A 12541-nucleotide genomic window follows, 5' to 3' on the forward strand; every position below is an offset into this window, starting at 1 on the left:
TTTCCAAATCGTGATTTGTTGGATGCTTCATGCGATCATAGCCCATCATGGGCTTAGAGTAGTATTATGGAGGGGATTAAAGCTCTAAAGGAGGGTTTTATATGGAAAATTGGAAATGGACAAGATGTGAACATATGAATTGATAATTGGGTTTGCTCCAATATTGGCTTCAAAATTAGAGGAAATATCAATGGGATGCCCTTTAGAAAAGGCAGCTGATTTCATTGATGTAGGATCAAGAACTTGGAATAGAAATTTATTATTGTAGTGGTTTGGTCAAGAGGATGCAGTTGCAATTCAAAAAATTCACCTTTCAGGTCATAGTTAGGAAGATAGAAGATGTTGAGGCTCAAAGAATGGAGTCTTCTCCACAAAATATGCATACCATATGCTAATTAATCAAAGAGACCATGAGATGAACTTACAACCTTCTTCATCTAGGGTTAGAGAATGGAATCCATTCCTTCTTCCACATGAAAAAGTATTTGGAAGTGTAATATCTTTCCTAAATCAAAAAAATTCATGTGGAGAACATGTGCTGAAGCAATTGGCTCGGGGGAAGAATTGAGGAAAAGGGGCATTCGAATTGATGGAGCCTGCTATGGATGCGATTGTCCAGTTGTGTCTTCTTCTCTTGTACTATTTGACTACAACTATGCTAGAGCAATCTGGTTCGAATGTGGGCTGCGTTCTTTAATTCTAGACGAACGACCAACTTTATTGGAGAAAATCATCACCAAGTGGGAAAGCATCACCAAGTGGGAAAGCATCAGATTTAGCTCAAAAGCTGAAGGTAGAGAGGTCTTATGAAAATTATCTTTTGTGGTTTGACATATTTGGGGGGCTAAATGCTATGCTATTTACTAAGGTGGACTCTCCTCCAGAGATGATAGTTAAGAACATTTTGGATGCCAACCGGGAAGCGTGGAAGTTTCTTCAAGGAGGTTTAATAGAAACAAACTTGAATAGAGGGGAGCTCAATCTTTAGAGGAAGTGGCCATCTGTTGTGATGTTGCCTTGAAGCCCAATATTGTTTTAGGTGGAGTAGGGAGCAAGGAACTCAGGGCAAAACCTTCTCGATGAGGTGGCCTGCCTATGATTATGAATAATGCTCTTTTTGGGGGAGGCTTTTGCAGTCTTAGAAGCTTTGAAGTTGGCTCAGCTTGAAGGCCTTCAACATGTTCATATTATTTCTGATTGTGCAACCCTAATTAATCTTATTTTGGATCCTGAGCAGCCTAGGCTTCTTTCGGTTAATCCTATCAGAGATATCTTAGCCTTGTCTTCTGAATTTGTTTCATGTAACTTTTCTTTCTTTTCTAGGGAGGCGAACATGTAGCTCACTCTCTAGCTCGGAGGGCCTTGTTTTTGCCTAGTAGGACATCTTGGCCAATCTCCTCTCCGTGGATTCTTGAGTTACGTCCTTCGAATCCTCTCTTTTTCTAGGCCTAATGAATGATATCAATTTACCTAAAAAAAATGGGGGGCCACAGTTTTCATGCCCCCTTTCGCCACCCTCCCTATTTTTTTTCTCAAAAAGGGGGGGGGGGGGGCGGGGGGAAGAAGGGTTTTTTTTTTTTTTTTTTTTGGGGGGGGCGGCGGGGGTGGGGTGGGGTTGGGGGGGGGGGGGGGGGGGGGGGGGGGGGGGGGGGGGGGGGGGGGGGGGGGGGGGGCGGTGGTTTTTTTTTTTTTCTTTTGTTTTTCTTTGCTTGGCTTCGGCGTTGGGCGCCGCCCGGCCCTCCCCCGGGCCCGGGCCGGTTGTTGTATGGGTTTTTTTTTTTTTTTTTTTTTTTTTTTTTTTATAAATAAAAAAAAAAAAAAAAGTGGTTGTGTGGTTTTTTTTGTTTTTTTTTTTTTTAGGGGTCTTTTTGTTTTTGATGGTTTTTCCTCACCCCACCCCCCCCCCAACATATAGTATCCCAACTTAGTTGATCCCAAAAAAAAAAAAAAAAATCTCAAATTAGGTTTTTATTTTTTTTTTCTTCTTTTTGATATGGAATGTTTTTTCTTACGGAGGCATGAAAATTTTGAATTTAGTTCTTGTACACAACTAATTGAGCCAAACTATTAGAAATGTACTATTTGTTGTATGGACTGATTAATTGTTGCAATGTCCGTACCTAAACTTACTAACTATGATGTAGACAACAATTCTTACATCAAAGAAAGGGGATGATAGAATCAGACTAGACAAAGCATAGCACTCTTCAAAAAGAGAGAAATCAATGAGAAACAACACGGAAAAAAATAGTAAATTTAACTATAAAAGACAATTGAATGAAAAGACATTTTGAATAGGAAAAAGAGACAGCATATTGATTCAAAATAAATTGAAGTCAAACAAATATCTGAAAATAATGATAAAATGAATTGAACATGTAAATACATAATCAGCTAGGAAAAGATGACCAACATATTCAATTAACATGGAGTATATATACCGGAAAACAAACTATGAAGGAAAACTCAATCAAATAAAATGAAGAAAAAAAAAAAACTAATAAAATGATTGAGAAAAAAATCTTACATTTAGTGGTAAAATTTTAGATTGTTGAAAAGATTAGAAGAAGGAAGTAAACATGAACCACTTAGAATCAAAGAAAAACCCACTAGTTAAGGAAAATAGAGAGTAACTTGGGTATTTAAAAGCATCAAGGGAGATGAAGAAGCAAGAAGATTTTTTTAGGGAAATCATATTTAAAAGTTTGAGTAGGAGAGTTATAGTAAATACAATCTAAGAATAGAAGAATTCTAGAAATTTTCCCTAAATTTTAATTATTTTCATTTGGATTGTGTCTTTTAATATCCTTACTAATATATTAATTATTGAACATTACTTTACTTTTGAGTATTTTTGTTAGGTACTTGACTCGTGTCAAAAGTTTCGAAGCTAATAGAACAAGTTGAATCAAGTCCTACATATCGCAGTAAACCCCATTAGGCACATAACATATCACCAGTTTCCACAGTCATCGTCCTCAATGACTCTCATTCCAAGCAACTCACACTTTTGTAGTAGGTAGCCTATTCAAGTGGTCGCACTCTGCTTTCTTAATTATTTTGGATTATAGATAGCCATTTCTTGACAGCTTTTACTATACTTCAGGTACGCTATTTTGAGTAGTTTTTTTCAAGATCAAACTCTTGATGTAGCGAGCTTGGTCACCAAATGTTAGGTACTGGACTAATGCATAAAATACTTTAAAGTTGATTGAATGACTTAAGTCAAACCTTTTAACATATCCTATAATAAATTATTCAATCTAGTGCTCATATATCAAAGTAAACCTCATTAGGCACGTAACAATGTCTCCTTTTGGCATGACTTCGAAAAAATACTATTGCTCCCCACCCTTTTTTTTGCACAACGTTAAGAATGTCTTCAATAGGTTCCTTTTGTGGAAAACATTGGAAGATAAGGAGATGATTTCTTCGACTCTATGCAATAAACTAGCGAGAGCATATGCTAAGTTTAGAGGGACAGTATGCTAATTTAATTTCATTTAATATTGATCACACACTTTAACAATTATGCATAAAAACTTGACCCTACTAATAATTTTGTTTGAAACAAATCCTATAAGGAGTCAGATATGTATGGAAGGGATGTGAGAAAGATAGTTATATTGACCACAGAAGTTAGATGTCAACAAATCGAGAAGTCATCATAATGGGAAACGTATAATCTGGTCTCCTGGATTTTCTGCGTTGTTGATCTTTGGGTTGGAACTGCTTTGTTGATTTGTTGTGTAGACCATAGACCATTGGTGCTGGTCCAGGATTTGAATCTTAATGGAATAAAAATAATATTGGTCGACCTCTAAAATTATATAGTAGAACATTTTCAGGGTGAGTGGTAATAGAAGCCGTGGTTTTTGCCGTAATCATATTAGCGGTTTTGTAGTTACTAAGGTTGCCTTTGTTTGGAAAGGTGGGAAAAAAATTTTATGTAGGCCCATGTGTAATGGGGGTGAAGGAGAAGGAAAAGAAAAGAAAAGATTTTGTAGAAAAGTGATAGTGGTGGGTCCCACTTTTACTTTTTCCAACTTTTCCACAAAATTCCACCAAATATGTGGGGTTTTAAAATAACTTGTGGTGGGAAAGTTGGGCTATCACATCACCAGACATGTCTCTCACTTTCTCATCCCAAGCAACCAAACAATCTACTATTTTAGGATTTAAGGGAAAAGTAAGAAATCTACACTTTTTTCAAGAATTTTTCTACTCATTTTTTCCCACCCCACATTTATTCCAACAAACAAACGCAGCTTAATAGAGCGTAAACGGATCAAATTCTACTCGGATACACCAGTATCCGAATCCAATCAACAAAATCGCTATCCGAATCCGACAAAAATTTAGAGAAGGCATCTGAATTCGAATCCGGACTTGATCGGATATTCGATAATAATTCGATCTGATAAACCATCCAATTATTGATTGATGATTGTCATTTTTTTTTTAATTTACAATTTTCGGTTACCAATTACCAGTATCCGAATCGGATTATCAGCCATTTTTTATTTCTGATGATCCGATTACCGATTTTCGAATCCGATAATCATCCATTTCCAGAGAAAAAAATGTTGAATACTTTTCTAATTTATCCGGATACTATCCGATCCGATTAGCAATTATTTGAATCCGATTGCTTAACAAACAGATATAGATATTTTACGGCAAGAGAAATTTCGAATACGAACACTCTTAAAAGAATATAAATGCGAATTCAGAGACAAATTTCGACTATCCATTTACAGATCTAACTAGTAATATGGTCGGTGGAATCTCTAACAGATACTACTATGGACGGTGGAATCTCTAAGATTGGTAACAGTTACTAATATTATTTTTTTTCCGAAACAGTTACTAATGTGGTCGGTGGAATCTCTAAGATTGGAAACCGTGTGGGATCCACAACTTACAATGACCAGAATTTTCAGAATTTCAAGCTTCAACTTTCAAATCCCATTTCCAGTCCCCCTCGAGAAAACCCATTTGGTCACGTCAAAGATCAATCAGAGAGGCTCATTTCCAGCTCCATTAAAAAACATTATCAGTTCCACCAGAGACTCACAAGAGCGGAGCAGCTAGTAGCACCTTAATCTATAAAAGGAGAGCAGCAAACAGAACCCAAATTGCAAATAAAGGCAAAGCAAAACACAGCAAAGCAAGCCGAGGCAGTCATTACAGCACCGTAGTTTGTGAGTTTACAAGATGGATTATAGTAACACAGCAGCAACAGTGGCAGCACCGGGGATGGCGTTACCGGGTTTTCGGTTCCACCCTACAGAAGAAGAGCTGCTGGAATTCTATCTCAAGAGTGTGGTTTCTGGGAAGAAGCTCCCTTTTGATATTATTGGTTTCCTCAACATCTACCATCATGAACCTTGGGACTTACCTGGTAATAATAGGAATTCAGAAACTGATTTGATCTCTTCACAATCATGTATATATGCATGGCTGATGTTGTAACATGTAAATTTATGGATTGCAGGGTTGTCTAGAAATGGGGAGAGAGAGTGGTATTTCTTTGTGCCAAGAGACAGAAAGCATGGAAATGGTGGAAGGCCAAACCGTACCACTGAGCATGGGTTTTGGAAAGCTACAGGTTGTGATCGTCACATCAGAAGCTTATCCAACCCAAAGAGGCTTATAGGCCTCAGGAAGACCCTTGTCTTCTACATGGGCAGAGCTCCCCGTGGCTCCAAGACTGACTGGATCATGAACGAGTATCGAATGCCTGATGCTTCTTCTTCATCCCTGATGATCAAGGTGTATATATGATCTAAACATCATTTTTTAGCAGAGCTGATGAAACGAGTTAAATCAAACTCTTTAACCAATTTCATACTGTGTTGGCCTACAGGAAGAAATAGTACTGTGTAAGATCTATAGGAAGGCAACTTCATTGAAAGTGTTGGAGCAAAGGGCTAACATGGAAGATGAGATGATGATGATGATGCAAGACACTTCGCGGGCATCTTCACCTGCAACAATGGGTACCGAAGTTTCCATGTTCGAGCAACAAGAAAGCTCTGTGATGCCAACTTCAGGATGGAACATCCTATTAAAGAGCGAAGAAGAAGAACAAGATAATGAACAAGTGCTGTATAAGTATAACCATGATCATGGAAAGAAGAATAAGGAGCGAAGAACAGAAGCAGAAGAAGCCAATGAGGCTTTGGCTCCTCTTGAAATTAAAGGGTTGCAATTGAAGGAACTTCAATTACCTAAACTAAGCTTCGATTGGACACAGGATTCATTCTGGACCCAACTTCGGAGCCCTTGGATTGGGCTTGACAACTGGGCCCTTACTCCTTTGTCATGAACTGTTTGTAGGCAGTGGTGGACTTCAGAAGAGCTTCCAAATTAAATTCCAAGTCAACTGATTCTTTTTTAGTTAATCTTCTCTTATAGATGGGATTTCTAAGCAAATTACATGTAGATCCTTGAGTTTGCAATCAATTACATCTACTATGTCTTGGCAGAAAAATCAATTACAAATGCCTTCCATGATTGAGGTAAGGGATGATGTCATTGCAAAGGAATATTTAAAATATAATATTGAAATTCCTTGTTGGATTGTTATTTGAAGTATTGAATTTTAATGTTAACCCCTTGATGACCGTTAATGATTGAGGTAAGAGATGATGCCATTGCAAAGAAATATTTAGAATATCAATCTTGACGATCCTTGTTGGATTGTTGATTAAAGTATTGAATTTTAATGTTAACCCCTTGATGATGAACATGCGGTCAATTTTAATCTGTCGACCAATTCTCAATCTTGAATTTCACTATTTGAACTTGGTTGAATTGAGAAGGTTCTTTTCTTTTCTTGGTAAACTGAAGAAAATATTCCATTCCTCAGAGCAAGCAGGAAGTGCTGGAAACTTGAGTACACATATCAAGGATCTAAGTGGATAATGGTCAAATTGTCCGGCTACCCACGGACAAGGCCTCCTAGGCTAGAGAGTAGGTTAAGCTATTGTTCTCTGTAGGAACAAACTGAAAATTACAAAGTGGGAACACAAAGGAAGCATCAAGAATATCTTGTAGGGGAGCGCTAGCATTCAGTGGACACAAGAGAGAATGGCCCCGAAGGAACTCATGAAGTCCCAAGCACTCAGTATGAACATCAATGGTCCTATACCCTTGACTTTGGACCCATAAAACAGCCTCCCTCACTGCTAAGGTTTCACCGACCAAAGCTGAGCTCAAAATCAGAATTGCAAATAGTTCTACAAAAATAAGGTTATGAATCCAACAAGCAAAAGATACAAATCCATTGCTAAGTAAATGATACAAATCTCTTCTGAAGACCAAGGATGTTCCATCGCTTGCACCTGAAACCGAATAGAGAGAATGCCAAATATTTTCGAATGAAATTGCCCCAAACAAGCCAATAAATCGCAGCGCCCAGTCCGAATCGCATTTCCACACTGCTTCTAGTGGGAACTACTCTTCACAACTTTCCTTAGGATCCACGCCTCTACGTCACGTATGTAGGTCCAACTTTGATCCAAAGATTTGTCGATTTCATTTCATGGAAGGGAAATTCCCATCCGAAATTTCTCATCGCAAAGTTCTTCGAAGTTCTAATCTTCGATGATGAACATGCAGTTAATTTTAATCGGTCGACCAATTCTCAATCTTGAATTTCGCTATTTGACCTTGGTTGGATTGAGAAGGTTTCTTTTTCTTTTCTTGGTAAACTAAAGAAAATATTCCATTCCTCAAAGCAACAAGCGCTGGAAACTTGAGTACACATATCAAGGATCTAAGAAGTTGATAATGGCCACATTGTTTGGCTACCCACAGACAAGGCCTCCTAGGCTAAAGAGTGGGCTAAGCCATTGTTCGCTCTAGGAACAAACAAGAAAATTACATAGTGGGAACACAAAGGAAGCATCAAGAATATCTTGTAAGGGAACGCTAGCATCTAGTGGGTGGATTTTGCTTGCTTGGGAGCAGTGCCTACGTGGCACTGCTCCAAGCAGTGAACAATTGGATTTTAATTTTGATGCTTACATTAAATCTCCACTGTCCATTATGAGTATGTGCATTAAACACCAACTTAAGTGAGAATAAACCGTTTTGTTTCAAACTAACCGAACCATCAGAGGTTCAACTCAAACCTATGTTTATTTAATTTTGATTGCATTAGAATTTTAGCACGGGTCCGCCATATCGGCCCAAAGCTTCAGTGCTCCGACAACTGTGATGAACCAAGTTGCTCCGACGGCAGGCACAACTAAAGTGGTGTGGTATGCTTGCAGTTTAGAGTTTGTGATACAAAGTTAAGAGGAGCCATCCCTGCCAAGGTTATTCCAAAAACATTTATGGAATCCTAGCCTCTTCCCATCTAAGCAACAAAGCAAGGAAGTTTCCTTTGTTTGTTGGCATCTTTGGCTAGCAAGGAATGAACGAACATGTGGAAGGTCACCGTTTACACCTTTGGATGTGGCAAGAAGAGCAATGTCAGCATTCCATGAATTTTGGGTGATACAGGGTAATGATGGCTCTGTTGATAGGAATCAAAATGTAGGAGAAGAGGGGGAGGTTGGAGATTTACAATTTGAAAACCTTACAATCTTCTATGATGCTATGTTTGATGACAACATCAGACTTGGGGTTATTAGCTTTATAGGAGTTGTATAACCCCTGTATTCCTATCTCGAAACCTAAATTGCATGTCCGAGTACCCGAAACTCTAGTCGGAAGAAAATGTGGACTATCAGAATTGGGACCCATGTTTCGGCCTCAGAGCCCATAGATCTAGATATTGTTGGTGAAGAACCTACCTTACTGAGAACAAGAAGGAGATCTAGTTGGAGCCCGGATGGACTAGGCATATGGAAATCCAACGTGAGAAAGATCGAGTTGGAAGATGTCCGCGAACAAGGTAAGACCCCTCCACATGTTGGTTAAGGTTGTAGCAGAGTTAGGGATCAACCGGGAGTGCAAATGCCGACGTACTGAAAAGTATCAAGGGGCAGCTGCTTAAGGCGGTCGATTGACCAAGCGACTAACCACCTGGCAATCGATTGGAAAACCCTACCTAAAAACCCTACAAGTTGCCCCCGACACCCTATTTAAAGCCTTCTACAATCTAATTTTCACTTTATTTTATTCGTGGAGGCTTTTGTGGACTGAGTAAAGGCAGAGCACTAGTGAAATATCTTTTTTGCGGTGAATTGTGTGAGTTTTCTCTGACTTTCAAATCCAAGTGGATGTATGTTTAACCACTCTCTTATTCTACTAAATTTGTCTTGTCAAAGAGTAGTTATTCTTCTTCTAAATTCTATGGTAGTGATTTTGATTAGTTTAATTCTTTTTCCATCAATGATCTCGATTGGATCATACTAAGATGATGGATTTTATATCTGATTTAATGACAGATCTTATCGAAGAAGATGATGTGGATTTAAATTATTCCCTTATGAAATCTATAGTTTAAGTGACCTCTCTGGAATTCTAAAGATGTGAATTAAACTTAAATTAACCCAAAATCAGATCGAGGATAGGTGATCAAAAATCTGAATTTCGAACTTGGAATTCTACTCGAGAGTGGGGCGGTCGCTTAAGGCGGTTGATTAACTGGCCAACTGCCTTAACTGACTAGCTTGTTCCAAAGGCTGTGTTGATGTTGTTTTTGCCCAATTTGACTCTCAGACCCTAATGTAACCTTATAATCTTTATCTAGGGGTTTTCTGGGATCTATTAGTGTATTTGCTTGGGAGATCTAGCACGTTTTTCGATACTTTTTCACTGAAACAGATAATGACACAATTGCATATATCATTGAATTGATGTTACGATGAGCTGCTTACTTTTCTGTAAATGCCAATAGTTTTAACTTGTTGTAATTATTGTTATGCATGTTTACTTGTTAATGAAGTGTCATAATTGATGTTAATGAATGTTACTACTTTTTTTTAGTGTGGAATAATGTGTTTAGTGCGACTATAATTGGGGAATACCTAGCTTGGTGCTCCTAGTTTGGGATATCAGGGGTTGTGGTATGAGACACTGTCATCTGATGCCCCTAGCACTCTCATGGTTGTTGTCCCACATGACTAGGAGGTCTAGATTGCATGGTTAAGTATCCTTACATGCTACTTCCATTTTGGAAAGGGTATTGAAGCTGAGTGACTTGTGATGGAAATGACATGACTCAGTGTCATCCAAAAGAGGTAACGAGCCCATGAGGAGATTCAATGGTCCACTGTTTATCATGCAATGATAGAGTTGCATATGTTAGGGTTTGACTCATGGGCATCCAAAAGAAGGCTTGGGTGTCGTGAGGAGACATGAGAACATCCGCCCCAACAATATGTGGATGACTATAAGTTTAAGGAATGGGATCCAACAGAGGTAATTAGTCCATGAGGATTCACATTCCTAAGTGGAGAAGGACACTAGACCAACAATGCACTAGGTATGAGGAAAGATATCTGGAACACATGTAGTGTGTTACTAGAGTACCTTGCATTGGGTTTAAAATCTCTGACATGCTCTAGTACTCAAACCAATACCCCAGCTATGATTGATGATGAGGACCGTATCCTTACTGGGGATCCCAACAAAGGTAGCCAGTTCTTGAGGAGTCAAAGTGATGAGACCTTCCCAGAAGAGGGCTGGTGTTCCATTTTAAAGCATGTCTACTTGAATAGAGACTCATAGTTAGATTACTAAATGCATTTCATAACTCTGCATTTCATTATGTCATCTACTATTCACTACCTGATTTTGGTACATATATGCAATTGTTGTCTTACTGAGTTCATTAGAACTCATCCTTGTGGATTATCTTTGTTTTCTTCAAATGTCTATATAGAAATAGAAAAAATTTCCCATGCGTGGGAGAACACCTCTGAAGAAGTACTGGAGGCGTCAATGGGATCTGGTCCTAATCAACACAAAGCTTCCTACGGGTGCATAAAATGCTCTTATGGCACGCACCTATTGACGGGAAGAGAGTTTGGATTAACTAGTTCATGAAGGAATGTCTCATGACTCCGTGGATCGAGAAATAGGAAATAGAGTACCCTAAGAAGTTACAAGACAATAATAAAATATGATGAAACATTCTTTGGATAATTCTTGCTTTCGCTATTACATACTTTGATACAATCTTTTGAGACATTCTTTTAATATCATTCAATGTTATTTCCTTGGATTTTGGAACCATTTATTCTTAACTTATTATTGAATTGTTATTTGCTTTTGATTATGACATTTTGTGTATTTATTATTACTGATGATGTAACTGAGGATCTTATGGCTGTGAATCACACCCATGGGTTGTCGAACGGGTCTGATACCATCAGGTGAGGTGTGACAAGAGTGTAGCTGAGAAAGTTCATTGTGGCAATGTCAGAACATAAACTTGCCTCATCATGTGATGGAAGGGAAGGCCATTGCAGTCAAGTAATTTGTTGGGCCTTGGATAACGACTTTCCACAGGTGGATATCAAAATAGATTGTATTGGCCTTCATCGAATGTTGTTGGGTCTTTAGTTGAATAGGCCTTTTCAAGTAATAGAGTTAATCCAAGATGGTAAGGAATTTGCCATGGGCTTTTGTACTTCCTGCTTTTCTTTTGTTTCTAGAATCTCCAATGGATTGCACATGCTCTAGCACAAGAGGCCAGGTCTATTTATGCTAATACCTTTTGGTCGTTATCCTCTTTCTGGATTCGAGAGTTATGTAATCGTGATCAATGTTAGCTTCTGTTTATTTTGAACGAAATGAAATCGTTTCCGTACCAAAAAAAAAAAGAAAGTGGGCAATTGGAAGTTTCACTCCCACTTAAGTAGCCGACTATTAAAAAAACTCTATTTATTGAAGATCAAAAATCCACGAAGTAAATTACAAGAAAGGCCAAGGGAAGCTGACCCCCTTTCTACAAGACCTGCGTAAGGTCTATGAAGCTTTGTCATCGCCAGCTGGAGAGGGAACTGCCCATATGAGTGCCTTGCTGGAGGATGGAGTTGTATCACTCATAAATCACAACACTGATCTCTCAAAGAGGAGCCCCCTGTTCGAGGGACTGATCAACTCCTGGATATGTCCAAAGCCATATGACAATCTACCTTCCAAAACAAAAGCAAAAGCAAAAGCACAAAAGCAAACAAAACAGAAGAAACACAAAGCCCAAAAAGTGAGGGTGGTATTTACCAAAAATAAGAGGGGTTTTTTTTTCTTTTTTTTTTTTGGGGGTGGGGGCAGGGGGTGTGGTGGAGGTTTGAACCAAGAGACGCGTGGACGTAAAAAAATAGGTGGTGAAGAAAAGTGTCTTCAGCTAGTACAGCTGATGGAATTAAATTTTGGGAATGGGTCCCAAGAAGACTTGCGTGGATGAGTACAAAATTCTCTTATTCTGTTCCAACTTGCACAGCAGCAAGAGAAAAGTTTAAAGTTAATTTTTTTTCATTACTAAACTAAAAGTAGTATTGTAATTTGAATGAATAAATAATGAACTAACTACAGGGTTATATTGGGGTTTTTAAAAAATATAAAAATGCCATGTCAA

At 38.4% G+C, this 12541-nt stretch overlaps 1 pseudogene across 1 annotated transcript; it reads left to right on the forward strand.

The window, feature by feature from the left end:
- The first annotated feature begins 5180 nt into the window (after positions 1-5180).
- On the forward strand, positions 5181-6331 carry LOC149015479 (NAC domain-containing protein 6 pseudogene; annotated as a pseudogene). Its single transcript, XR_016173565.1, has 3 exons — positions 5181-5404; positions 5498-5775; positions 5870-6331. The product of XR_016173565.1 is annotated as an NAC domain-containing protein 6 pseudogene (transcript).
- Positions 6332-12541: the final 6210 nt, after the last annotated feature.

Source organism: Hakea prostrata, chromosome 5 (genome assembly GCF_041222555.1).
Source record: "Hakea prostrata isolate BN-2017 chromosome 5, UWA_Hpros_2, whole genome shotgun sequence".
In the NCBI taxonomy this organism is placed as follows: Eukaryota; Viridiplantae; Streptophyta; class Magnoliopsida; order Proteales; family Proteaceae; genus Hakea; species Hakea prostrata.